This window comes from Rissa tridactyla, chromosome 3 (genome assembly GCF_028500815.1).
Source record: "Rissa tridactyla isolate bRisTri1 chromosome 3, bRisTri1.patW.cur.20221130, whole genome shotgun sequence".
Lineage (NCBI taxonomy): Eukaryota > Metazoa > Chordata > Aves > Charadriiformes > Laridae > Rissa > Rissa tridactyla.
The window spans coordinates 44,376,998-44,404,990 of NC_071468.1; the positions used below are offsets into that span (position 1 = coordinate 44,376,998).

Consider the following 27,993-nt stretch of genomic DNA (forward strand, 5'->3'; position numbering starts at 1 on the left):
GCAGGGAGTTCATTTAAGAAAAAGCAGGGAGGCAAAACAGGCTGACGTTGTGCTTGGACTGTGCTGTGTCCCTAGCTACCTGCTCTGCAGATCGGCTATCAAGCCAAACTCTCTGCCATCACTTCCTCCCAGTCCCTTCCCTTCCAGACAGCTTCATTGCCTGTTCTTCCACTTGTTCTTTGTCCATGGTTTACCATCTTCAGCCTTTGTTTCCCGCTGTACTTCCTTTCCTCCCCCAGATAAAATTGCGATGGTCTGTTGTCTCCTCTCTCCTTCATCTTTTTATGAGCAGGGCTATCTGCAGCACAAGCCCGTTGGAACAAAGACTGACTTACTGTGAGTTTGCACAGGCCCCACCACATGAAGTTCCCAATGCAATCTGAGCCCCCTTGGTGCTGCTGAACCAGACCAGCTCCCGTATAGGGCCAGCACTGCCCTCCCTCCCGCGTGGATGGAACAAGGTGATTTTGGCCCCTGCTGCAGATGCTGCCTCTGAAGGCCCAGCTGAAATCACAGTTCATACAGGAGCTGCCTGATGATGAGCATTCACTTCAAGCAGTAATTAATTCTGTGACAACTCCCTTAAGTCTTCACCTCTCTCTTTTACCTGACCTCTGCTCTCCTGCAGCTCCATGGCTTTTTCATACCGTACCTCCAAGAGCCAGTGGAGCAAGGCACTCTGTTTTCTTGCCCAAGCCTTTACGGGCTCGGTGGCAGCCCCAGGCATAATTTCCTGACATTCCTAGGACTGGTGATGCCAAAGTGGCATGGGAGGAGCAGGGAAGAGCCACCCTGTTTCTCACAAGTGAGCAGAGCTGTCCCAGGCTGGTGGCCTCTTTCTGCTCCAGCTCGTGAGGCTGTTGCCTGCTGCCTCCTCCCCTGCCAGAGGCGAGGGAGCCGCCTGCCTCCTTCAACAGCCCCGGCTGGCCCAGCCTGCCAGAGCAGGCTGCTGCTCATCGTCTGTCTGCAGGCTTCTGGGGCAAGACACAGGCTCGAGTGAGACTGATGTCAGCTGGTGCCAAGGGGATTTGGAGGCAGCCCCACGGCTGAAGAGACACTGAGCCACACTGTTGTGAGCAGAGCAGGGTCTCATTCACCCAGGCTCAGGAAGACAAAGCAGAGCAGTGTTTGGTGTCCATATAAATCAAGCAAGATACAGTTTTCCTGCTAATACTCTGCTTATGTGCTGGGGCTTGGGGGTGGGCCTTACGGCAAAGAAAAATGCTGGGGATGGGTCCGTGAGAAATGGTCCCAGAAGGCTGATGTTCATGGAGAAGAGGCAGAAGGATGTCTCCTTCCCCGAGGTCCTTTCCAAAGCACCTTCCAGTCATTTGCAGGGACCTTGCACCGACTTGTCATCCTGCCCCTGTAAGCAGCTGCCTGGCTTTTGCTGTTACCCTAGGATCTCCATCACTTCCCCTCCCTCAGTGTTGGGAGATCTGGGGTTTTTGAGGGGCGCTGGAACCTGTGTTTGCAAAAGCAACTCCTCCTGCCCTCTGCTCCGGACCAGCCAGCAACCAGAGGTAGCAAAGTTGTTCCCTTGTTGTAATGTGAGCCCTCTGCCTGTCTTGCACCTCTGCCACATGGTTGATTTTAATGATTCTGTACCTTTGTGGGGCAGAGTCTTGTCCCTGAGCTGCCCGTGCAGTCTGCTTGAACCCCTGGCTGAGAGCCACCCATCAAGGCACCTGCTTACAGAAATGCCATAGGAAAGTGAGGCTGTGTACCGCTCAGAAAGGCAGGCATTGCTGTAAGCAAACCATGCTTTATTTGTAGTGTTTGCTTTTACTCATGACATAATGTCACTCAGCCTGTGGCCTTCTTGGGTAGTTTAGGAAAATTAATACTTTTGGTCAGTACCAGCCAGCTGATCCATTCCTATTTGGAGGCAGATTTCATGCTGGAAAATGCGTGTGTGGTTACCTGACAGAAAGGGAACAAAGGCAAAGCTTTTTTATATTACACAGAACGATTTTGTTATTTAAAATGATGCAATTATAATGAGCCTGATTCATTAGCTCTCTCTAAAAAGTCATACACCTTCAGAGATAACGATTTTTAAATTTTAATTCCGTTTCTAAGTGACTTGGTTTGGCCTGTTTTGCTAGAAATAGTAATCCTGCTCATGAATACCATCTGCCCATTCAGACTGCTCGTGTACCAAATAATATCTTCAAGGCTGGAGCTTACGGCTTTAACTATCACATGATACACAGTCCCATGGTTCTTAATCAGAGCATCAAGTGATTTGTTCAATGTGCTTTTTTATTTCCTGCCACAGCCTGCCCTCTCAGAAGTTTCCAACAGCTCGAGGCAGCCAGAATTCACTCTCAGGGCTGTCTCCGTTCTGACTGGCAATGCTTTTATAAGGAGCAGCCCTTTCCGCTTTAGCTTTCTGTATTTCTCTCCTTGTAAACTTCCCCCAAAATGGTGAACATTGTCAGACGGAGCATGTAATTCTGCAACGAATGCAGCAAGATCTCCCCTGCCTCCAAACATTGCAACCTGCTCCAAGGAAGGAGGTCGTTTATTTGTACCACACTTGGCACAATGGGACCCGGAACAGGCTAGCCTTTAGGCAGTACCGCAGTGGAAATGTTAATAGATTGACAAGATTGCATGAGTGAAACTACTTGGTGTTTCCATGTCACATTGCTATGGAAAAGCTCAGCCTGTAATGTATTTGGGAACTGGCACTGTTGTATTTACATGGCCATGACCTAAGAATGGCACCTCATAGGTGAGCATGTGTCAATCGGTATGACACTGAGTGCTTACTCCAAGCTTGCTTGCAAGATGAGCAGCCAGGGTGATTTAGATGCACACAGAGCATTCATTCAGTCAAGTTTTTTGCTGGAAATGTAACTAGACCTAGTTACCCAAAATTTGATCCAATCGCCAGACTTTAAATCCAGCATTTTTGATATCAAAAGTGCTCCTGACTTTTTGCAGCTCTACTGAAAGAACAATTCAAAAATCTATTCAAAGAAGAATTCGGCCAACGATGGAGGAATATTACAGAAAGTAGGGAAAAGCCAGAATGCTAGATCCCTAATTTTAAATGTTTGTTTTGTGTAGGACAGTGTGCAGTGACTTCTTACTTCACGTCAGCTGTAGTTAAGGTTGATGCGCCAGACCCGCCTTTTAAGTGAAATTGCTGTTTGAGGGCAGTGCAGACTCACTGTGCATTCAGCAAGGGACCAGGCAGGGGTGGACAAGAGAGGATCCTGCATGATGGTGTATACGTTTCTTTGTAAGTTTGTGAACGAAACCTTGGAGGACAAGGGCATGTAGTGAAGGTAGAGCACTAACCCCAGTTCTGCCTTCTTCTAGGCATGAAGGACAGACAATGTCCAGTGAAGAGGACACCATGCTATGTTCCCATGGGAAACACGTGTCTCCAAACACATGGCAGGTCTTGGCTTAAGTGATCAGATTGACAACAGGCAATGACATTACACCACACTGACTCTAATGGTCTTCTGGATAGGTCCTGTATATAAACTGCATTTCCCTAGTGTTGATCACATCATGGCCTGTCTTCATCACCTCTGACACCAATTCTGGTGGTAGAATCACCAATGACTTTTCCACCAACTAATTCTTCTGGAACATCTGTGCCACAGTCAAAGAAAGACAGGCTTTCTTTTTCCCTTGAATCACTAACATACACATTTCTGCCTTTCATTTCTATGTTATATGTCTGCCTTTTCAGACCAAGGTGGTTTGTTTGTGAAAATTTTGCTTGTGAAATCAAGGGCCTTGCCACATTAAAGACTTGACATTGTGGACAGAGACTTTGAAAGCATTTTTTCGCATCTTAAAAGTTCTTACAATCCTGTAAGCTAAGGAAGCAGGTCATCCACTCTTTCCTAGGGCGAACAGAGACCAAAGCTATAAGGAACATTTCGAAAAGCTGAACGTTGATCTCCTGACTCGTAGCTTGCGACTATAATCACAAGACCATCCTTCCTCCCATTTTAGTAATAAAATGCAGCAACCAAAACCAGTATGAAATCAGACAAAAATGTCTCTCTCTCATTGGAAAATGCTTTAATAGTAAGATTAAGGATGTGGGTTGCTGATTGTTTTTAACTTAGGTCAGGGTGAAGTTAAGGAAGAGAACTTTCTTAGCATCTCCTTTCAAAATGGATATCTCCCTGAATGCACACGCTTTGATTCTGGCCATTTTATTGAAATTACAGCCTCCATCTGTGGCTGAGTTGCATTGTGTTTCTCTTACAGTCCTATGAGCAGAATATAGGAGCTGTTACCCTGTAGACAGGGTCAGGAGGGAGGCTGTTGCAAGAGCAGTGGAGTGTACAGCCAGGGATACCACCCCCAGCCTTAAATGTTGTTCTGCATTTATGTGTTTTAGGAGGAGCGTCACGTTGGCACCGAAGAAGCAGAGCCCTCCGGGATGAGTCATTTGTGTATCCTGTGAGTGTGGTTTTGTTTATCAGCGTGCCAAGACAAAGATTAGCATCCTTCGAAGGATGACTAAAAATTGTCGTATGTTGCAGCTAAATCAGCATCAGCTGTCTATGTTAGTATTATCTTATAATTTTTGTAGTCTCCCTCATCCATCTCTTAGAGATTTTGAGTTAACAGAAACAAACATCTAGCTTTCTTAAAGGGCCTAGCATTACTATGACTGGCCAGGACAGCATGAGTGATACTGAGGTGACACTTGTAACATCCAAAGTGTTAGAGCATGATTTCCTAAGTGTGTTCAGTACAAGTAGGACGTGCTAAAGCAGCTGGTATGCAGAATGCATGGCACAGTGGAGAGCATCTGGTCTCCAGTGTTGCCTTGTGAAAATATATATTCAAGAACTAACCTGGCAAGTCAGCACCGACGTAAGCAAAACTGACCTCGCTTATGCACTGTGACCACATTATTTCAGATGCAAGAGTCTTCCTTCTGTCTCCACAATGTTCATATGAATTCTGTCCATAGTCACGGTGACTTGGACACCAGTCCCAGCTACCTGAAGCAGTAGCTTCTTGTAAGTTTTCAAACGGGAGCCCTGTTGTAGTGTGGGAGAGGATGGAGTTCTATTATAATCTGCTGGGCTACTCCACTCAGTCCCTCCGTGCCAGCACGAGTTTAAAGCCCTTTTCTCAGAAGACAGATGAAGGCGAATGACCAGCTTTCATTTCCTGCTGGTCATGAATAGTTGAGAGATAACTGAGTTGATTTCAGGACGCACCAAAACTGTGTCAAGAGAGCCAGAGACTCAAAGAAAGATGGTTCCTGAAATTCATGATGCCTTTGTGAGAAACCTTCAAGTGGCAGCCTGAGGGGATGGCTCCAGCCTGCACCTGAAACAGATCTTTGCAACCTCTTTTAGATCCAGACTCTGACCATAAACTGATGTTCCTGAGTCACAAAATGAAGAATAGCAACCGCAGGACTACAGAATGGGGAAATGAGCGTATCTGTGTCCCCATCAGGAGCTTGGCACTACTGTACCACAGCTCTGCTGGTTTGAAAAGGAGCACAGTGACGGCCTCCTGGAAACTTCTATTTTCCCCTTGGCAGTATTGCTCAAACAGTGGCTTGCAGCTGGGAGATCTGCAGCGGACACTGCTGCAGCATTTGGAGGCAAAGGTGAATGGAACAGCAGCACTCCTGGGGAATGCAGGTAGGTGAGCTCCCAAGAAACCTCAACAGGAACTTAAAGAACCTGTTTGATCCTTTTCTCCTACAAACTCTGGAGAACCATAGCTTATATCAATAAGTGATGGAGATGCAGATGCTAGAGGGCTATTGTGGAAAGGGCTAAGACATGAATATCACATGACTGGACACACTGCATACAATAACGGTCCATATTCTCTTTTTCCACTGAACTACACTGGAGCTTTTGTTTCCATCTTGCTGAGCATCTGACTGAGCATATACAACAAACATTGATGAGAATTACTTTTGACCACTTGTGTAACGATGTATAATTTTACTTGTATTTTCAACTAACTCTCTTACCAGGATGAAAATTAGTAGAAAGTGCTGAAGTACATGGCTGAGTAAATCTTTGTAACAGATAATTGGTATCTGATACCAAGTTTTCCTCAGGAAAGGAGCTGGAATGCATGAGCTAAGTAAAAGTTACTTAGAACTATAATCACAAAAAGTGTAATGCCACACTCAGGAAATCAGTACAGAGAGAATTCAGCAGCTTCTTAGGTAATGATAATTGTATAGTGTGATATTTACAATTAATGCATTTAAAGGCAAATATTAATGGACTCCTCTGATAAAAGATCAACTTTATTTTTCAGTCAAAGCATAGACTTAGAAGCAGCGTGAACCAAAATTATTTGTAAGTGTAATTAAGACACTTGTGGGAAAACCAAGAATTTTCTGTAATAAGGCTAGCCAACAAAATACCTAGTGGAACAAAAACTGATGACCTATGTGATATTGTATAGTTCATTAATTTTTGGTAGATAGTCGTAGCTTCATTCAAAATGAGTAATATGCACTTTGTTTTCTATTTGTTGCCAGTGTAAAATACTTCAAAAGAAAATCCGGAATACCCTGGGCTGTGAAGTACGCACAGTGCGAAACTGAGCTAATGAGAATATCCTGCAACTAAAAAAAGAAAGAACAGTCTTCTGCACATCAGGAATAACAAAAGGAGCGAGAGCTATGATCATTATATTAAGCTATGCAGCCACTTACTAAGTGCTAATCAATAGAGACAGATTTAGAAACAAATTTAAGTCATTTCCAGTAACAGAAGTAAGCAGAGGGCTCGGAAATAGCATAGCAACAAACCTGCTCTGCCTGGAGGAAGCCATTTCCATCACTCAGGCTCCACTGCCGTCAGCGGTGACACACACAAGCCGTGGAGATGATACCGTTTCAGTGCTGAGTGCATGCCGTATTTAGGCTTTTCTGTTCCCAGATTACACATACTTGCAATCTGGTCTGAGCAGAAGTGTCTGTTTGAAATTGTACTCATGGTAAGATTTATGTCCTACCTGGACTGGAGCCAGCAAGTGACAAACTGACTTTGTACACCAGGCATACAGACTTGAAAGCCTGATGCTCTCACTCCCTGCCAGAAGAGCGTTTCCAGACTTTAAGGTACTGCAGACTGCCGGACCTTCATCAGGTGGTTGTGCTTTTCTCCCAGCTTCTTGGGCACACCTTCAGGCTGAGCAGGGTCTTAATTGCCCTGGCTTTGGACCTCTGCACTCCTGCTCAGTGTGTGGTTCCTTTGCCTGCAATAGTCACCTACCTGAGAGAGGAGACCACCCTTCCCACCCCGGTACAACTGCATGGGCCCTGGGACTTCCTGGTGGCCTAAGTACACCTTATCCCAGATCTCCAACCCTATGGACGCTCTGGTTTCCCATTCCATAGGCAAACAATAGATCCAGAAGTTAGAAGAAAGTAGGCTTGCACAAGTTTCTGACAGGCCTGCGCGTAGCTTAGACAGCACCTGACACACACAGCTCTAGATTACCCTCACAGAGCACTTCAACCTCATGAATCTGGGTTTTCTTTGGTTCATATCAGTCCTTTAGTGAGCCCAGGGGAGTTCTTTTCCTTCTTCAGTTTAAGGCAGTTGCCTTGGCTTCTTCTATCATCAGTGGAGAGAGAGGGAGAGGGGCATTTTCAGGGGCCAGTTCACCCCACGTATGCAGCATACCTGTATTAGGATGGACTGTTTTATCTTCTAGAGGTTCCTATTGCTCCCCACTGACCAGATAAGAATTTTGGTTTAGACTGTGTGTCTAATTTATTAGAAGTTAGATGAGACAAGATTCATGTCTCATCTGCCTATTGCAGATGACCAACTTCCAAGCAAAACTCTAAAGAGCCATCACAATTTTTATAATTGCCTAGGCAGATGTACAAGCAGATTTCCTGATCATTTTATGACAGGGAAATACTACAGCTCCAATGCGGGAATTGTTTTAAGTTTCTGTGTCAGACAGAAAATTCCACTATAGTATTTCATAGCCTCCTGTGCCAGGCTTTGTCTCCTTGAAATTGAGAAGCAGCTTTCTCTTTGTATAAGAATAGGAAGGACTTTTACGTCTAGAGAATTTCCAAGAGCATAACAAAACTGAGAAGTCAAATTAAATAGTGATTACGTGTTTTCAGCAACATTGCACTGGCGATGGCCTGTATCTTATTCCTTCACACAAGCTGCTCCTTGCACAGAGATTGCCTGAATTACCCCTCAGACAACTCTCAATTTGGAGCAAATCCTCTGAAGTTAAGGTGGTGGAAGTCTGGTGACCATAAATGCAGACTCAAGCACAGTACAACTGTGCTTAGCCAGCACCTGCCTTGTTCTGTGAGTGTATAGTAAACTTTGCCTTAATGGAGAGGCTTAAGAGACTGATGTGCAGACTGAAATCAAAATGGATGGTGCTGCCCTTCATCTTGCAGGTGCATGTCCCCCTCCTCCCTTGTGTTGGCACAGTACTCGTGACTATGCCATCAAACAGGTCAGCAAGACGATCTGGTTGAAAACCTGCCCTAGAAAAATAGCAGATTGTTTTTCAGCTGGGTCAATGGGCTGATCCAGCTGACTGCAAGATCAGACAAGCACAAGCACTCCCTTTCCAGCACTTGGCCTTAGTGAAACTGTGCCCTGAGATGTAGCTGTGACTATGCAGAAAGTAAAAAATGAACTTAACCAACAAATATTTGAGGCAAATCCCAAGACCATATTGTACTGACAGGAGAAGCCATAAAAGGTAATTCAGTATATTAAGACTAATGGGTAAATTGGCATAGTGATACTTGTCAGGGAAGCTCAAAGAAGCAGTCTAAACCAGCAATTCTTCATGAGAAACACAAAAATTGCTCAGTGCTCAGAGATGTGCATTGAGAGTGACTTCTCAGTTCTAGCTGTGCTTTTGGCACCTGGCTGAAGCCAGTACATTCACAGTGAAAGGCAGATCACTGTCTTAAAGGGTTCATGGTTCTGTATCTCTTCCCTTTTAGCTGAAACCAGCACACCAGCACTAGACATGAGAAAGTTTGTGTCTATGCAGCTGGGATCACTCACATTTAAGTCAAGTAATTTGGTCTTTTAGAACAAATACGATTTCTTTATTGTGACTAGACTAAGGAGATCCTGGCCTTGCTGTCCTTGCAGATGGAAATTCAAAAGGAGGCATCTAAAATTGCAGGCTCAGAGATGTATGTGCAGATTTTGAATTGCATGGTTTGATCACCCTTTTGTTTTTCTATTGTGCTTAGAGAAATAACAACAATTGGAGACCAGAAACATTTTATTTTTAAATCAGCTCAGATTTGCTCATTGAAAGGTTTTTTTTTGGCAGCACAGGACAGAGTTTTGAGTTCTTCACAGAGTCATCTTAGTTCATGAATGTGGCCCTAAGGCTGAACTGTTCTCTTTTTACATGCCTACATACAATACCCAAGCAAACACAATGGAATGGCATATTGGAAAGCCTTTAGCCTCTTGCACCACTTAACGCAATCTCTTTAGCTGTCTGCATTGTTTACTCATCCTCCTGCACCACTGACAGTAAAAGCCTGCATGAGTTTCTTGTTGTCTTTCTTTCTTCCCCTTCCTTTTTTTCTTTTTTCTCCCCCCCCCCCCCCCCAGCAGCACTACAGACACAGTAGCATAACTGACTCAAAGAAAAACAAACTAAAGCAACCTCCAATTTCCACATCTCTGCAGGACAGGCTGCTTGTGTGAAGCTGAAAAGGAGCCAGAGCATACCAGCAAGGAAGCTGTGATTTCATCCAGCAGCCTGACAGAAACTCCGAGACTTTACTGCAGCAGTTTGTGCAGACGCAGCAGCATCCCTCTGACTGGGTCCGTGTCAAATGCTAGCAGAGGAGTTCCCAGAAGGAGGATGCCCATGTAATTCTGTGTCACTACCCCCTTGCTTTTTAGTTGCAGCTCTCTGAGGAAACCAGGTATGGTCCACAGGCTTTTAAATGTTTTTTATTCCTTAGGATGATGCCTAATTTCCAATGGAAGTGTAAGCTGCATGGAAATGGGGAAGATTGATGAGAGAAAGAAAGGTCCCCAAGGAGGGTCACTCCCCTCGCCATGGAGTGGTGGTAGTCAGGTTTCTTCTGGGAGGAGGTGCAGGAAAATTAGCCTGAATGGAGGTGGCTGGGCATTTGCCTGGGGTGCAGGCTGGCAGGGAGGTTTCTGGCGAGGTCTACAGCCCAGTGGTGGGGATCCTGAGAGGCTCCACTTTTGGCATAAGGGCATGAGGGCTCAGGGGTGAGTAGCAGCTGTCACACATGTTTTGGTGCTTGTCTGGGGACCGATCGGAACTGGGGACTGCTATTTGTGCTTTGGTATCCATGCGTCAGGCTTGTGTGCCAGGTCATCAGGCAGTAGAGCACTGCTGGCCAGGTTGGGGAGAAGGTTTAAGGCAGCGTGTGCTGGGTTGGGGAAACACTGACAATCATAGCAAACTCATGTGCACCAGTGAGACTCTGGGGTGGCACTGCTGAAAGCAATAGAGTGATGCAGACAAAACCGTGAATGGGATTTGGCCTTATAATGAGAAAATGAGAGGCTTTGGCAGAGGGCCTGGAGGGGTGCTGGGAGCTAGTCTCTGAATGTATAAATGCATGTGTTTCTAAAAAATTCTGTGCTGGTTGCTGGATAGATGTCTGAAGCCCTCCGAGCATGCATCACCTTTCATGGGAAACAAACAGGCTGTTGCATTTCAGACAGCCTCCCCACTGAATTATTCAATGCAACTAAATAGCTACAGAGCTCCACTGAGTTACATAAAACTGCAAAACTGGCTCCCTCCCTTGCCTTGAATCAGTGCTATTTTCTCTTTCCGAATGCTACATTATAGCATCAAATGGGTGGCTTGGAGCAATGCTCAAGACACTTGGAAAAAGGACAGAAAACATAGTAAGGTGAGCATGAAGGGGAACTGATAAAGGTTCAGACTGAAGCCCAGACTGCTGCTGGTTGTGGGGAAATGGCAGCATCTGAAATAGAGTGTGCTTTGTGCCCCATTGTCTTTTCAGAGCTAGTGCCTGTCCAAAAATGCTAATCTGGGGACATGCTAATTTGGGGACAGCACCACCTAAAGAAAAGCAGAAAAGCACAAAGGCTGAGTGTTGTTACAGTGACTACTTCATGTGCTGGGTTTACCCCAAAGCAGGCGATGCAAACCCCGCATACCATCCACGTTGGCTCTCTTGCACCCTTTCATTTGCTCAGCCTCATCATTCTTCTTGTCAGAATCCGCCCACTGTGCCAGAGCTGAGGCTGGTATAGGTACCAACAGGGAACCAAATGTCTCTAAATTCCCATTCTCCGGAGCTGCCTGGGTGGAGGGGAGCAGTTTGTCCCCATTAGAGCAGCCCTAAGGAAATGTCCCATTTGCAATGCTGACACGAGCTCCCGGGAACACCGTGACAGGTGGGGCACATGCACTGAACCAGCCCCTCACCTCCCCCTGACAGCAGGCCAGTACTTTCTGTATGGGGACACAGGCAGCCAGGAGCCCCCCAGCGCCGGGGGAGTGTTTGAGAGCAGCCCCATGATTGCTCGGTGTCTGCTCTATCAGCAGCTAAGGAGCACCCTGAATGTTCCTTAGCATTCCATGCATGGAGGTGGGTTACTGCTTCTGAAGACGGAGACATACAGTGCTCTAATCAGATAAAAAGCATTTGCAAACATTGAACATTTACCTTGGTTGAATTACGTTTCCTTTTCCAGCAAAGATAATTCACTAAGAAATCCATGGCTGGACTGGGAACAAAACTATTAGATTGCTAATCAGAAATCCCAGGGAGAAACGCAATATGAGTCCCATGCAGGAGCAGTAATTTTTTAAACAGGTTGGTTTGTTTGTTGTTATGTAGAGTTAATATATTTGTAAAAATCATGGTCAGTTTGCCAGAAAATGATTCTATTTATCTCATAATTTATTCACAGTGTTGTGACTAACAACTTTGTGTTGTTGGTCTGGCTTATATATTTTCCTTTTTTAAAAAAAACAAAACAACAAAAAAACCCACAAAAAAACAAACACCAAAACCAGCAAAACCTAATCTGTACAGAGTGCCTTTTTTTTTTTTTTTTGTTAAAGACAATGTTTTGCTGCTGAATCTTTCTAATGCTGCATTGACTATGACAAAACTCATGAAATTTACAAAGGCCAGGTTTTAAAAAAAAAAAGAAATACAGATTATCACAACAAAAGTTTTATGTTTATATTTTGATATCTGACCTGGAGTGATCATAAAGTATTGCAGAAACATTGAACAAATTGCTAGAAACTATAGCAGGTGATGTGATTAGCAAGAACAAATGTGATATAATGTGGAAAAATCAGTATAGCTTTTGCAGAAAAAAGTATCTGACAGCTCTACTGGAGTTTTTTGGGAGGAAGGAGGAGAAGGGAGTCCCCAGTGAAGTCTCAGAAATCTGTCCCTGGGCTTGTGTTGTTTGACATAGAAGTTATCAGGAAAAAGAAGTGCAGTTTGAGGTGAAAGAGTTTCCTGATGGTAAGTTACTCTAGGTAGCAAAAATGAAAGTCAGCTGGGAAAGGATTTCAAGTTAGGAGTTATTGGGTTAAAGTAGCAGAAAAAAATCAATGTTGACAACAGCAAAGGAATGCACCCCAGTCAAACAACCCTAACTTTGCACCCAGAGAGAGCAGTGCTGAATTTTCTCCTTGTGCTTTGGTAGAAGAGATCCCTGAGTGACAACACATAGTTTTATGAAGTTGTCAGCCCAGTGCTCAGTGATGGAAGAGGAAAGTGAGTATAACACTAGGAATTATTAATGAAAGAACAGAGAAGAAAACATAAGCGTAGTAGCAGAAAATTTATGGAACTCACATCTTGAATATTGTCTGCAGCTCTATTTCTCTTATGCTAAAAAGGACAAGAAAAGATTCAAAGAAGGGTAAGAAAGCCGAAGCAACTGGTACACAGCAAATGATTAAATAGTCCAGGGCTCTTCATAGCGGAACAAGAGGAGAAGTGGGGAGATTTGACAATGAATTTTGAAATCATGAGCAGCACAGAGAGAGGGACTAGAGAAACCAAGAGAAATGGGCAGGTAAAAGGTTCAAAACAAACAAAAAGAAGTACTTTTTAGCTAGCTGTGTAACTGAACTTTGGAACTTTGTGGGTGCCAAAGGCTTATGTGGACTCACACAGCTACTGGCCAAATCAGTGGAAGAAAAATTAATCAAATCAGGAGGGTAGCACATCTATCCCAGGAGGTTATTGAGCTGCAGACCGCTGTGAGATGGAAGAGGTACTAAGTGTCACTGTACACTTGTCCTGGTTGTGTATCTTGACCTGGTTGTGGCCAGCAACCACAACGGATGCTGGGCTGAACGGCTCTGTGGTCCGACCCAGTCTGGCCATTTTTAAGACATGACTGGAATCCAGCAGGAAACTGAAACAGTGAAAAAGTCATGGAGGTATCCGCACTGAAACAAAACCATAAAGTGTCCCCTGTCAAACTAAATATCCATGAAGAAAGGTTAGCTGTCATAAGAATAATGAGAAGTATCAGACTGTTTCAACTGTGTCCAGGCAAAATGAGTAAAATGAGCTTGTTTTCTTGGAAAAGCGAAAAGGAGAGATATGCCAGGAGTGAGAGGAACAGGGTGAAAGGATTCAACAGGAAAGCTTGCCTAAGCCTTATCCACACAAATACAAACGACCATCTACCTACCATACAGTCAATGCCCTTTGGACGTGCAGCTCCCAGACCTACCACTCTGATGATATTCTCCTTTAAAAGGTAGATTGTTATCCTGAAAAATTTTTGGGGATAACCTTTAGTATGGTATGAATGGATGAGCAAGTTATGACAAAAACATGCATACAGCAACAAGGTCATTTTCAGGGGCTTTTGTTCTTTTGGGAACTACCTGATTTTGGTTTTGCTTTCTCTTTATAAAATATCTACTGAATCTAAACTTTTTAGTCCAATTTTAATTTAATATTTTAAGAAGAGCAGGGCAAAAATTCAGAAATGGTGCATAAGAGGTGAAAATTAAAATCTACTAAGACTTTTCCTATGAAACAGTATTAATATGAAATTAAAAAAAAATACTTCTTTCTGTGAGTTAGCTTATTTCACAGTGTTTATCAGAAAAACATAAAGTATTTGTTATTGTGAACTGCAGATATGCTTTTTGCAGGGGATTAGGAAGATAGGGAGGTCTAGTATTTTCGCATGGGTAGTAGATCCAGCTAAAGACAATGACGGAACTAATAAGGAGACATGAAAACTGCAGCCTGACATGCCTTTATTGAGATTTCACCTCAGCTTCACCTCTTGAACTGACTCAGTTCAAGAGCACATCCTTTGCCTGATTATTTACTGTAGAACAGGGACAAACCTTTAGACATTGTTACAGACACATGACAATGTGTAACTGTAAGAGATTATGATCTGGTGCAATTCATACATTTGAAAGCCAGGAGAAGGTGGAAATTAAAGCTCAAAGTCCTGCATATAGGTTTTTATACCATTTGCATTTCTCGTTAGGCTTTTCTTATTCTTTGTAGTGGGAATTATTCTAGCTTCAATCATTTCTATAGAAATTGGTTTCAATCAAGTTTTGTTACCTCATCTAAACTCACTGCACTAAAGGCAATTTAATTCTAGTTCAGCATACAGTGCAACCAGTGATTTACCTCAACTGGTTTTGAGGTAAATTCATCCATTTAAACTGGATGAATTCCTTCTAAATGGGAAAGCCAAGGCTGGTCAAAGTAGACTCACTGATTCAAAACGAGTAATGCGAGTCTTTTTGAATTCTTTCATCTAGATTTGCACAAATTTAGGGGTCATACAATGTGTGGCAGCCAGGCTATCCAGCTACCTGCTCTTCTGTTCTGGAAATGGGAACTAGAATCATCAGTAAATACTTCCTTACATCAGAGCGTGCTGACCAGGAATTACTGCAATGAAAAATCAAGCGTCGCTGGGAATCAAGCCCTGCTTGCAGTAGGCAAGCCTAAACAAGGATTACAAACAACTAGGGAAGGTTTCCCACAACTCTTGTGCTTTAAGCTCCATTTGGAAGCACTTAACCTCATTTAATTCCCTTTGCGTTATACCCACTACACTGAATGATGTTTTCCTTTTCTCTCTGGTCTTTCTGTACCACTGTAGTCAACTAGTCAAACATGAAGAACCCAGACATGAAATGTGGCCAGCCTGGATTTGTTTGTCCTTGAATTTGTTCAACAGTTATCTCCTCCAACGTTGATCTGGAAGTGTAGCTGTTCACAGACTGTTTCTTCTCATGATATAGACAGACCCACATCACAACTAGCACATTAATTTAATGAATCCCTCAGACCATTCATTGATTCCCTAAGCGCAAAACTATTTCGCTATTTTACCCGCTCTTTCAGATGTTTTACAGTAGCATAGGGGAAAAAATGGAGTAATGTGCTTCCTTGGGAAAACAGACTGTTATTCATTCCCTGCTGAAAGACTGCTCATCTCAGCTGACAAAAGATGTCCTTTCCATGAACCTCTCTGATTTAAGACTGTGGATTCAAGACAGCTCAGATATTATATGTATTACTCCACAGTTTTTATTACTGACTTTATTATACCATTAAAACATAGGTAAATTTTCCTAGACAGGTAAATACTCATTTGAAAGGAGAGAGAGAGAATGAGACTGCAGAAATGGCCCACAAAATCTAAGACTTATGTTATCTTTGTAATGCTTTCATCTGAAACTTTGATGATAAGAGTAAGACAGTGCCTTATGAAAAATGTGTAGTGGGCACTTAAGAAGTTCTGGGAGCGGACAGTGGCCCATTGACCCCTAAAATCTTGGAACCACTGATCTAAATCTACTGTCTGTGAATGTTAACACCACATACTGAAGAATTAGAGTACTGATGCAACCTGTGCAGGTCTCGGTGCTGAGGGCTTGTTCTCCTGGCCTAGAAAACAGTAGGGAAATGCCACTCATATTCTTTTCCATCTTATTACCTTCTGCATGTAGAACAGAGAATTATAGTAGAAATTCAGGAAGACTTCTGCTGAAAACCTTTATAAATTTCAAGTGAGATTCAGGTGCTGTTTGTAGAATTAGAGGGAGTTATCAATGAACCAAGAAAGAACCAGACTTGATTTAAAGTTATGCTGGCATGAACTAGTGTCATTCTACTCACTTTAGTGGAGCTGCTGCAAATTTATATTGACATACGTGAATTAATCATAGAATCATAGAATTGTTAGGGTTGGAAGGGACCTTAAAGATCGTCTAGTTCCAACCCCCCTGCCATGGGCAGGGACACCTCCCACTAGAGCAGGTTGCTCAGAGCCCCGTCCAGCCTGGCCTTAAAAACTTCCAGGGATGGGGATTCCACCACCTCTCTGGGCAACCTGTTCCAGTGTCTCACCACCCTCATGGTGAAGAACTTCTTCCTAATGTCCAGTCTGAATCGACCCATCTCTAGTTTTGATCCATTCCCTCTGGTCCTACCATTACCCAACATCCTAAAAAGTCCCTCGCCAGCTTTCTTGTAGCCCCCTTAAGATACTGGTAGGCCACTAGAAGGTCTCCTCGGAGCCTTCTTTTCTCCAGACTGAACAACCCCAACTCTCTCAGTCTGTCCTCATAGGAGAGGTGCTCCAGCCCTCTGATCGTCCTCGTGGCCCTTCTCTGGGCGCGTTCCAGCACGTCCATATCTCTCTTGTAGTAGGGGCTCCAGAATTAGACGCAGTACTCCAGGTGGGGTCTCACGAGAGTGGAGTAGAGGGGGAGAATCACCTCCCTCGACCTGCTGGCCACGCTTCTCCTGATGCGGCCCAGGATATGATTGGCTTTCTGGGCTGCTAGTGCACACTGACGGCTCATGTTGAGCCTCTCGTCTACCAGCACCCCCAAGTCCTTTTCTTCAGGGCTGCTCTCAAATTCAGAAAGCATAGTACTTTACTGAAAAACTCAGATTTAAAACTGGACAACAGGCATGCTGTCATGTCTGTAGCAGGAGCTTTAATTACTATAATTAAAGAAAATCTGCATGAGCTGAAAGATAGGTTCCACTTTGAAACATTCAAGGGAGAACATTGCCATTCTGTTAAAATCTCTAATTGCACCTACTTACCTTTTGCAACCATTTTTTCAGTCTAAACAGTTTATAATCTTTTTTTAGCACACACATGACAACTGCTTCAGTGCATTTCAATTTAGGCTATGGCTAACTTCCAAAGATTTTAATAGATGCCTTGCAAAAATTCACTCAGATGTTTGTATGTGGTAGCCAATTCTCATCTGAAAACTCTAAGTTTCAGTAAAATTTACGTTCTCAATCTGAAACGCACCTATTCTTTGCCCTTTAAAAGTGAATATTCCAAGAGTGAGTTGATGTACTGATGGCCATTGACTTCGTTTTCATTGCTGCTGTTTCGGTTCTGCCATACAACTACACAAGGAAATGTACGGGCTACTTAGTTTCACTGGGCTCCTTGAGAAAAATATAGGCAATGTGTGAACATCAACCACCATGCTGGCTCTGCCCTACATCTGCTGCTGAGGAAAACTGGGCAACAGCTGACATATCAGCAAAGAGCCTTGGAGTTATTGGCAGGCAGGAGTTTCATGTCCCATGAGGCCAGTAGAAACCTCTGTCCTCCTGCCATGGCCAGCACTGAGGAGGGACACGTACACGTGGTCATCCTCCAGCAGCTGGAAGATCTGAAAGAATGATAAAATAGCACTTATCTCTTCCTTTTGGTAAACAGGAAGCCCTGGTTCGAGGTAAAAGAGACTTCTCTTTCTTCTCGGCTACAGGAAGTGGAGCAGCTTCATGCAAGTGTTAGGGAGTTTGCTTCAGAGCAAGAACTCCCCGAGCCCAGGGGTGGGGTGGGAATCTTGGCTTACTTCCCTCTACAGTAGCTGAAGTGCCAGCTGGGATAGGCTGGACCAAATCCTACTACATTATCCACCAGTTTAAATTAAACTGGCTTAAAAGTAGGATTTAGTCTGCCTGAATTAGCAACTAACTGGCATCTAAACTCCAGGGCACCGAGTCTTCCCAAAGTCCCTAAGTTCTCTCTGTGGTCACTGAAGAGAGCTGGGTGCCCTTGAAGGCCACTTGTCTCTCTGAGCTGAGATTTGGCCTTCCCAAGGGTGGGCAACTAATGAGGGGCACGTGGTGCCACCAGGGCTCCCGTGCCTGCTGCTCCATGGCTGTGCTGCGTAACCTCATTCGGCAGCAGAGCAGTGCATTAGGCTCCTTGCCCTTCCTGGTTTTAGTGAAATACCGGTGTCAGTTGTCTAGGACTTTTTTTCAGGGATTTAAGACATTTCCAAGCGCAGAAGTGTTATCTAGGTGCCTACTTTCTAGAAAAAGGCTCTTTCTTGGGGTTTTCAAAGTGGGCCCTTGCAGGGAAGTTGCTCTCTTGGCTTGGACCAGAGTCTCTTTAGCCCAATACCCGTCTAACAGGGACAGGTTGCATGAGGACCATCACAAAAAACAGCCAAAAGTAAGTGCCGAGGGAAAAAAAAGATGAAATATGGCCATAAACAGATGCCATGGGAAAGAGTACGAGAAGCAGGGTATACACGGGGAATACCCAGACAGATCGAAGTTTATATTTGCAAATGACTTAACTGCTGTTACCTCGTGTGTATCTAAACTTATTTTGGCAGGTGGGTCCTGGGATCCTGCTGCCTGAAGCATTCCCAAGATCTGGCTCCGTCCAGCCGTATAATCCTTGCAGGCAGCCTGGCTTAAGTTTTACAAACCCAGTATGCCACTGAGGTAGCCAGCAGGCTCTGGGATGGTGACTGAAAGGCAGTCACAGGGCTGAAGCAAGTCCTCCCCGGGAAAGGCAGCGGAGGTCAGGGAGCAGGAGGCCAATGGTCCAGAGAGAGGCGTAGGGATGTGAGAAGGATGCACCAAAGTAAGGACGCTTTGTGCACCCTGTGGACAAGAATCTGTTTTCAAGAATCAGGAAGGCTATGCCAAACCTAGGCGTGTTATGACTGTATGAAGTGTGTGCTTTTTAACATGGCCTGTAATGTACTGCTGCCACTTTCAAAATATTAATAAGTGCCCTGGCTGTGCGAGGCGAACTCCTGGAGAGGGCGAGAGCAGTGGCAGGGAGTCAGGGCACATGACTGATTTATTTGCACGTGTGAACCTGCTCTGAGAGGGAGCATTCAGGGCAATCCTTTCTTCCAGGCCTCTCAGCCGAGTGCCAAAGCCCAGCTCTGGCAGCCCTGAATCTGCTCCAAGAATTTACTCGGAGCAAATACCAAAAGCAGAGCGCAACCTCTCCCGCTGCTTGCAAAGCCGTGAAATCCCCTCACCGTGAAACGAGTAACGCCATACAGCATCGCTCGGGAACGGGGTTGCAGGGGCCAGGCGGCACCGAGGTGTGCACTGGGTAGAAATACGCGACACCTATGTTAAGAGCCTTTTTAAATATTGAGGTTAAAGCTGGGGGGATTGGCGGTGGTGTGAACGGGCCGAGCCCTCAGGTGGGGAGCACTCAGCCGGCGGGCTGCGGGCAGGCGGGCGGCCTGGCTGCCCATGTGGCACCCGGCGGGCGCAGGCGCCGTCACGACCCGACCCCAGGCACACCGCGGCCCTTCCCGCAGCGCCCTGCCGCCGCCACCGCCGCCCCGGCCAGCCCGCTGCGGCAGCCGAGGGCCACCGTGAGACCGCCCGCAGCCCACCCACCCGCCGGTGCCGGTGGCGGCGGGAACGGCGGAGTCAGGCGGGGCGAGAGGCGGGGCTGGGGCGGGCGCTGCGTTGCCCGGGCGACGAGGGGCGGGCGGGCGCGGCGGGGCCGGGCCGGGCCGGGCCCTCCCGCCATGGGCTGCCGGGACGCTGTCAGCGGGATAAGAGCGGAGCGGAGCGGCCGGGCGCGCCGGCTCCGGTGGGGCGAGGAGCGGGTAAGGGCGGGGCGGCCACCGGGTTGCGGGAGAGGGCCCGCCTGGCGGTGCGGGGTCGGGTGGCAGGCAAGCAGGCAGCTCGGCGGGCACAGGCCCTGCTGCGGGATTCGGCGAGGGGGAGCCCCGCCGCGGGCGGAGGCGGGAGCCGCGGTGCGTGGGCCGGGGCGGGCTGTCACCCGGCAGCGTGAAGATGCCCGCTGAGGTAGGCTGAGGGCAGCCTGGCGGCCGCGGCGGCCAGAGCTGAGGGAGGCGGAAGGAGCGGCCACCGGTGGCGCAGGCGGGGCCCTGCCCTCCCCGGGGTAGGGGCCGGGCCGCGGCGGCGGGAGGGGCGGCTGCGCCCTCAGGGCCCGCGTGTTTCTGCGGGGCCGGCTCTGTGCGTTGGGTGGGTTTGCGTGAGGCCGTTTGTGGCCCGCAGAGCTTCTTGCGAGCCTGCGGCCGCCGCCTCTTACCGGGAGGCGGCACCGAGTGCTCCGTGTGCGCGTACCGGGTCGTTTTCCGCCCCTTCCCCCTTGCCGGCGGGGTGCTGCGGGCCCCGCGTTCCGGCGGGCCGGGCTTTGCCGGGCGTTTGTGCGGGGCTGGAGCGCAACGCCTGGTTGGCGACAAGGCGTGTGTTGATGGTAGGAGATAACGAGTGAAGAAAAGCAAATGTGGGCCGTTCACGGAAACGCGATAACGTCGATGGATGTGGAATACAACAGTCGCAGCGCTTCGGCACCTGAACTGTGCTTGGTTTTTTTTATCCACTAAAAAGAGTGGACAGAGGAGAAATGAGAACTCTTCTGTATATTCTCTGAGTGTGGGGAGAATGTGTGAAGATGCTCTTCTGAGGGGGGAAAAAAAAATCCCATAAATCTAAGAATTGGACATTACCTGATATCCCCAAATGAACTAAAGAGCTGCCTTTTACTTACCTATACAGTGAGAGAGGAGGCAGGGGAAGCAGGTGCATCACTGGAAGTGAGAATAAAACTTCTTGTATAAGAGAAAGGAGAGCAATTGAAGAAATTCATAAGGAGGATCAGGTGATGGAATGTGGTGGCCTAGGAGTCAGAAAAGCATCTAATGTGGTTATAAACAGGAACTGGCTAGAGAAGAAAATCTGCATGGGAGACTTTTTTTTTTCCTTTTTAGTTGTAGTGCCATATGTAAGACTTCAATATAAGAATCTAGGGACACTTGGAGTTAGTGACACAATCTTGTGTCAGTAACAGAATCATACCGTTGCCTGTGAGGTGGTGGGACAATCTTTGGCAGAAAAACCATCAAGGAGATTCGTTTTAGTCATGTGTATCATAATCTTGTGCTATGTACCAGAAAAGAAATGTCTGGAACACTTAACCCTTCCTGAAGGAAGGATCTGAATTTGCATGCTTGGTCAAGAGAGTGTGTCTGCATGGAGCTTTTATCATTATGGGGCTACAGTGTGGTAAGGAGTCAGGAAAATACTCCCGAGTCCCCTTTTTGCCTTTAACTGTAGGATCACAGACCAATAGTGCAAAGAAGAAAGTATCCTCTCAGATACCTTAGAAAAATCTGTGGCTTAGTGACTCTCATTTTCTGTTGAATGTTTAAAATACAGTGAATGAAGAATGAGAATGCTTTCATATATTGCTGTAGATAAGAAAAAAAGATGAGCTATTTCTCAAGTATTTTAATTTTATTCTTCTTTCTTTCTCATTGGACAGAGAATCTTGGAAGCTAAGAGCAAGTAGCTTTAATGCCTTACTTCTAAAACCAGAGTTAGTAAATGAGACCTCAGGAAGTTAGTCATCAGTTGGTTTGTAAGATTGTATATGGATTTCTTAAGAGGAGCTTTTTTTTAACATCACTCCTTTCCTGCTTTCCCTCTCTCCTTCCCCCATTAGTTTTTTTACTGTACTCAAAGACAGCTTTCCATTAAAAATGTTTAATTCATTGTGAGAAGTTTTTCTGTTAGGTCGGTAACAGTTTAATTAAGATTCTTCTTAAATGCTTCTTTTGCTTCTTCCTTTCTCTTAGCCCCTGGTAGGTTTTTCCAAGTGCCTCCACATCAGTTTTTAGTGCAGTTTAAGACAATAAGAAAAGAGACTGTAAGCAGCTTGAACAATAGCATAGGATCTGTTGAAAAGTAAGACACTGAATATGTAAGCATTAGAAAAGAGAAACTATATTCTTAATACTTACTAAAAGTAAGTTGCTGCTCTTACATAGTTCTCTTTACAGTTAAGCTCAAAGAATGTAAGCAAATCCTATGAAATATGAACAAACACTTCAGGAAGTTCTGTATTTTAATTGTCAGTGATTTCTTCAATAGACCATGGTGCATCCTTATTACTATACAGTTGTATGCCCTTGCAGCTTGTGTCTAATTCCCTTCATGTTTGAAGAATATTGCCATTGTTATGGTGGTCCCGTTTCAAATAAAGTAATGTTGCACGTAGAGGATTTCTGAAGCAAAACTGGTTTTGATGCTTGTCTTTTGTGGGCAGAAGGGAGCAGAGGGAACGTAGGGTGAAATGATTATTTTGTAAGAGGATTCTGGCGTGCCAGGAAGTGCTTGCTGTCCAGAACACACTTGCTTATCCTCTGCAGGTGAATTTAAGCGCTTTGGGGTGAACAACTATCATCTACAAGGCCTCGCTATATCTATTTTATTCTTTTTGAGGAGATGTCAGGCTCTGTGGGCTTCCTTAGTGAAGAACTGTAGTGTCTGTTGCCTGAGGTGTCACTATGTCATATTGTTGATTCAACTTTAAGGTCATCTTTTATGTTTGGAAAACTGAATTACAATGTTGGAGAAGGACTGTAATATGCAGTGGAGGGAGGGTTCTATGTATATATGTCTGGCATTGCTTTGATTCTTTCTTTCTTTTCCAGTTCAGAGACAGTTGTCAGAATGTCATTTACTCTGGCAAATTATTGCTTGATGAAGATTCATAGGCCTTTAGATAGTATCAAGTAATTGAGCTGGTGTCATCAGAGCTATCAGCTCTTGCGATAGCACTGATCTGGAGATGATATGCCTTTTTTTAGACTGGTATCAGGTAGGAGAGACCTGTGGTTCCTTCTGTTCTGTCACCTGGATTGATTTGTCTGAGCTGGCTAAGCTGATCAAGCAGCTTGTTGCTGCAAAAGAGGGAGATCTCTTCCCTTTGCTGGCAGTGACAACTGCCTGATTCCTCAACATGGCAGTTCAACAACAACAACAAAAAAATCCAGCTGAAAAAACCTAATTTTCTACAAACCTGTGGAGATGAGTCACATCAAGAAGGAACTGGATGAATGCAATGCCGAAGGAAGAGAAAGGGAAGAATTGCTGGGGAGGAACAGAAACACCTTCTTGCTAGTCATGAGTTGTCAGGTGGGCTGAGCTGTCTTGTTTAACTGTACCCTAGCTGCTCCTCAGGAGGTGGGGGCTTTTGCTTCGACTCAACAGGGTGTCTGCTTCAGTTGTCATGGTCATTTCAGAACTAATAAAGCAGCACGGTAGGTACTAGATCCAGATTTTCTTTTCCTCTGCTCAGATTCAGGTCTTGCATTTGAACCTGTCTTTCAGTGACCTGTTGAGATTAGTGCATGGGAATGTCTTGCCTCCAGATAAAGCACTCTGTACAGAGGTGATACTGGAGTCTGAAGGGGAAGGGAAAGGAGAAAAAGATGCTATGTACAGTCTTGAGATTTTTCTTGTTACAAGCTATTAGCTCTTTATGGTTCATGTTTGCAGCCTGGGGTCTGATTAAAATCCCATTTTTCTGGGAAGTTGGGGTTTTTTGGTACTAAATATCAGAGTAGAAGCATGAGTCTTGCCAGTGTGATTTTTTTCAGTAACTATGTTTTGCTCTGTGTGAGGATATAGGTTAAATGTGATGCAGAGTGTGAGAGCAAGACAGAGCAAAGTTAAACACAGGGCAGTGGACTAGGTGATCTCCAAAGGTCCCTTCCAACCCCTACCATTCTGTGTAATTCATTAGCTTACATATGTTGAAGAAGGGATGGGTACGTAATGCTGTGATTGATGTAGTGAAGTCCTGGAATGGTGCTATATCTTGGTACCTGTAAATGCTGAAACTTCTGCTGTATCTTTGTTACAGATACCTCTCTTAAGTTCCACTAGCTTTTTTAGTCACCACTGCACGTTTAATCTTTCATATTCTGTAACTGAGGTATTTTGTGGTTTTGGTGTGTTACAGAAGAGCAGGGCTTCCACTCTTCTGCTTCTCAGACTTTATTTCTTAGCCCTCTTTTCCATAAATAACTCACTACTGCTGGCTGTTACGGTGTGTGGGATTTTGCAGTGGCCACACAGTGGATAAGCACTGAAAGGGTTGTCTCCTGCACGTCTGAGCCTGTGTAGCTCACTGCAGGCATCTGGGGCTTGCCCAGTGGCACTTGAGTTTGTATGGGGGTTTTGAGCCATGTGAAGGTGAGGCACTGTGAGAATTACTCTTACATTGTGAAAGAGATTTTCTGCACTTTCTGGATAATTTGAAACGTGGGAAGTGGAGGGCGAAAGTGATGAATGATGGTTTGCGAAAGGTGGTGGAAGACTAGTGCCCATTAGACTGTGTCTGTGTTAGAGTGGTTGAGCAACTGTTTGACAATCTCAGCTAATCTTCACGTTTAGGCATTCTTTGCCCTCTTTTCTTAAAGAAAGTTGAGCTCCTTGATTTCAGTTGAAAGCATCACCATGCTCCATGGAAAAGTATGGGAGCATGAAGTACTAATTGTGAGGTGGGAGGAAGAGAGTTCCTGGTTCTTCGAACATGTGACAGTAGAGGAAAAACCTGCTTTCCCAAGAGAAAACTGGGAAGGTGAAATACCAGAAGGAATTACTGTCAGGTAGTGCCAAATGCAAGGCTTCTTTGGAAGCACTAAAACTGATGTTAACTTTGTCCATTTTAATCTCGGTAAATGCCTGACTTCGTCTATTCCTCTTTAGTATTGTGGAGGCACTTATTGAAGATTTATGTTTTTTGGGGAGGGGATAAATGGCAAAAAGCATCCAACTAGATCTGTTAACCTCAGTAAGCAACTGATTTGGTTAGGCTTTAGTGTATTAACTAAAAGATAAGGAATGAGTAACAGAAACAGCAGCCTGAAGGGATGAATAGTTCTCAATGTCTGAATTCTGGAAAAGAGTGAATTAATAAGGAAAATATTTGAGACTTAAGGAAATATTCATGATATTTCATAATTGTATTGCAGGAACTGATAAAAGTTCAGCAATATACTTTCATTATAATATCTGAAGAGTCTAAATTTGTCCAGTTTTGATTCAGTAATTCAAACAGACACTGAAATAGTCTTAAAATTAACCAAAGAGTGCAAGTCTTTCACTTTCCTGTTCTCTTTCTATTGGAAGGCAAGAGTGTTTAACAGTGCTAATTTCAAAGAATCGAGAGCAAACATTCTTATGACTTGCTATAGAAAAAAAAAAAAGCTCCAAACTGTAAAAGTTTGTGTGCTACCTGAGGTATATATTTATCTTTGTATTACTTGCATCTTTCAATTATAAGGGGAGATTTGAATCACTGAAGAGTGTGCAGTTTCACTCTTGATTTGTAAGTTTCAATTAACAAAAGATCAAAGGAATGCAGAATTTCCTTTATGTGTCTGATGTATAGATGAAATGCTCTGTGGGGCCTTTTCAACTCCAGAAGGCACTCCTAATTAGTCTAAAATTATTTTTAGAAGCCTGAATTAATCAAATTGGCTTTGTAACTGAAGTATTGGAGTCCTGCTAAATCCTTAGCATTTGCAGAAGAAGTTATCATATGATGATTGGTTACTGAAAATACTACTTGGCTGTGTATGTAGCCTTCATCTGACACACTTCATTCATCTCCCCAGCTATCTCTCAGCAGTGTGAAGCCTTGTTTCTGTGTGCACATGTGATAGACATCTATAGTTTGGGGACTTGTTAAATGTAAATTTGGATATTTTTTACATTGTGCATGAATTTAGGGTTTTCTCCAGTGGTTCAGGATTTTCTTAAACATTTGCCTATGTAGTAATAGGTATACTGGGAAACTTCATACTCTTAGTCGTTATTATGTGAAATTAAGTATAATTATTGATTATACTGCTTGACTAATTTTGAGCGCTGTTTAAACTTCAAGAATAAAATAAAAATCCTAGCTGTTCCTTATCTGCATTCCCACTGGATAAAAAGCTACCTGAAGTGAGATGCTATGTGAGTCATTTTGCCTGTAGTTCTCATCATTGTTTACTGGGTCTTCTGGGGCCAGCTCAGTGCAAGAGGGGTCAGCACAGCTGGAACAAACACCTCTTTGCTGTAAAGCCTGGGGGAAGTACAGGGTCTGCTTCCCGAAGGCATCCAAGGCTGTTGGCACTTTGTAAAGAAGCCGGCAGACTGAGCTTAATAGGAATAACAGTGTACAAAACTCAGATGTTTAGGTAAATGATTTTTTTTAAATACCACCTTCAGAATTGCTACCTGCTGTCTGTTTACTAATAGAAAATATGGACTTCACTGACCAGTTTAAAGTCCCAGAAGCAGAATTAGTGTTCTGCCCATTGGTGACCTTTATTTTTTTAATCCCGATCACTGACCTTTCCCTCTTATTTAATTGCTCTTAGTGGATACTTTAGACACAATGCCAAAATTTATCTTAAGCACTTTACTTTCTAGTTTTAATCCTCTAACCTACTAAGCTTTCAGTTTCATAAACAGCTTTTACTCATTCATATCCCTTCAGCAAGAGTGTCTCAAGAAACTGCTCAGCAACTCTTGCTTCTTCGATCTCTCTGAGTATTGGTGCAATCAAAATGTGTACTCTTGTAAATTACAAAAAGATTTGTATGGTCCTCCAGATCATGAGTGGAACACTTGTTGTTTAAAATGTTCTCCAGGTAGATGCAGTGTGTCTGCATACTTGTAGTGTGATCACAACCGCAGCATTTGTCCCAGTTGTACCGTGGACAACACTATCTGTCATGCTGCAGTTTAATTTAAGAGGGTGTTTGCAAAGCCTGCCTGGTCTTGCAGGGCTGGTCTGTGTAGGGTCGTGACTGGAGAGGCCCTCAACTGCTGACTTGCCTTCTGTAGTGGATTGCTGCTTTCCTTTCACTCTACAGAGCCTGTGGAGGTTAGTCTTGATCTTTAGATTTAGTCATTAGTCATTACTGTGCAACCATGGCTGTCAAGGCTTGCTTTGTAGTCTGTTTTGGGAGTAAGTATCAAACCTAAAGCTTTGAAGAAGGTATTTAGGAGTATTACCTGTAGATTTTAATTTGGGTAAGAACTTGTTAGCACTCTTTGAGTAGGGTTCGGAACAAGGCTCACTTGGGAGCTATGCCATTTCAGCCTTTTTACTGCTGAATGTTTCACAGAAGATCTTCATCCTTCAGGTTTCTTTTGGAAGAACTTACTGCTCTTTCATAGCTTCTTTTCTACATAGATTCTGTCTTGTGGTGGAACATTTGTCAGTTTCTTTCTCTGGTGCCATGTGTTTCTTACAGGTGGTGTTCTCTGGCACTTCAGATAAGTTCTGGAATGGATCCTTGTGTTCAACTCTGCTAACAAAGCTTGTTTCTGGCATTTTCGTGGTAATGATATCGGCTTGGTATTCTTCAGTGAATTTTATCTGTTTTCCATGATAGCAAGCATTTTTGTTTCTAACACAGTTAATGTTGCAATGATTATCTTTGAAGGCCCCCAGTTTTCCCCGTGCCTATTCTAAGGAATATTTATTCTCTGTGCATGCATGCACTGGTCTGAAATATGCAAATTTTAAATGAACTGGAATGGATTTAATGTGGCTAACAACTATATTGTAGTTACTGATTTAGGATACTATAAGACCACAAGCTAAGCATAAACTTGAGTCTAGCATATGTACAGGGTTAATGCATTACTTGAGTGTGGGTGGTTGTTTGAGAGCCTGTCTTTCATTAGTGCTGTACTTTTTATCTGGTAGATGAATCATCTCTCATCTTTTAACTTGATTTCAGGTTCAACAAGAATGCATTCACAGGTGTTTCACATTGTATGACTAAATAAAATTCCATGTTAAGTTGAGAAGCTGTCCCAAAGCACTTGTGTAATATGTAGCTAGCCTGTGGGGTTCTTCACCATTAATTCTGTCTCGATGATAT

General features: G+C 44.4%; 1 protein-coding gene across 4 annotated transcripts in view; it reads left to right on the forward strand.

The window, feature by feature from the left end:
• The first annotated feature begins 9,905 nt into the window (after positions 1–9,905).
• The window catches only part of LYST (lysosomal trafficking regulator), a 96,104-nt gene continuing 78,016 nt past the window's right edge, over positions 9,906–27,993 (forward strand). For 2 of the 4 annotated variants that reach the window (XM_054195628.1, XM_054195631.1), the window contains exon 1: positions 19,795–19,896. The gene's annotated coding sequence lies outside the window, so the exon portion shown is untranslated. Of the gene's footprint in view, positions 9,926–19,794; positions 19,897–27,993 lie in introns of those variants that run through there. The other 2 variants (XM_054195630.1, XM_054195629.1) reach the window with 2 other exon arrangements.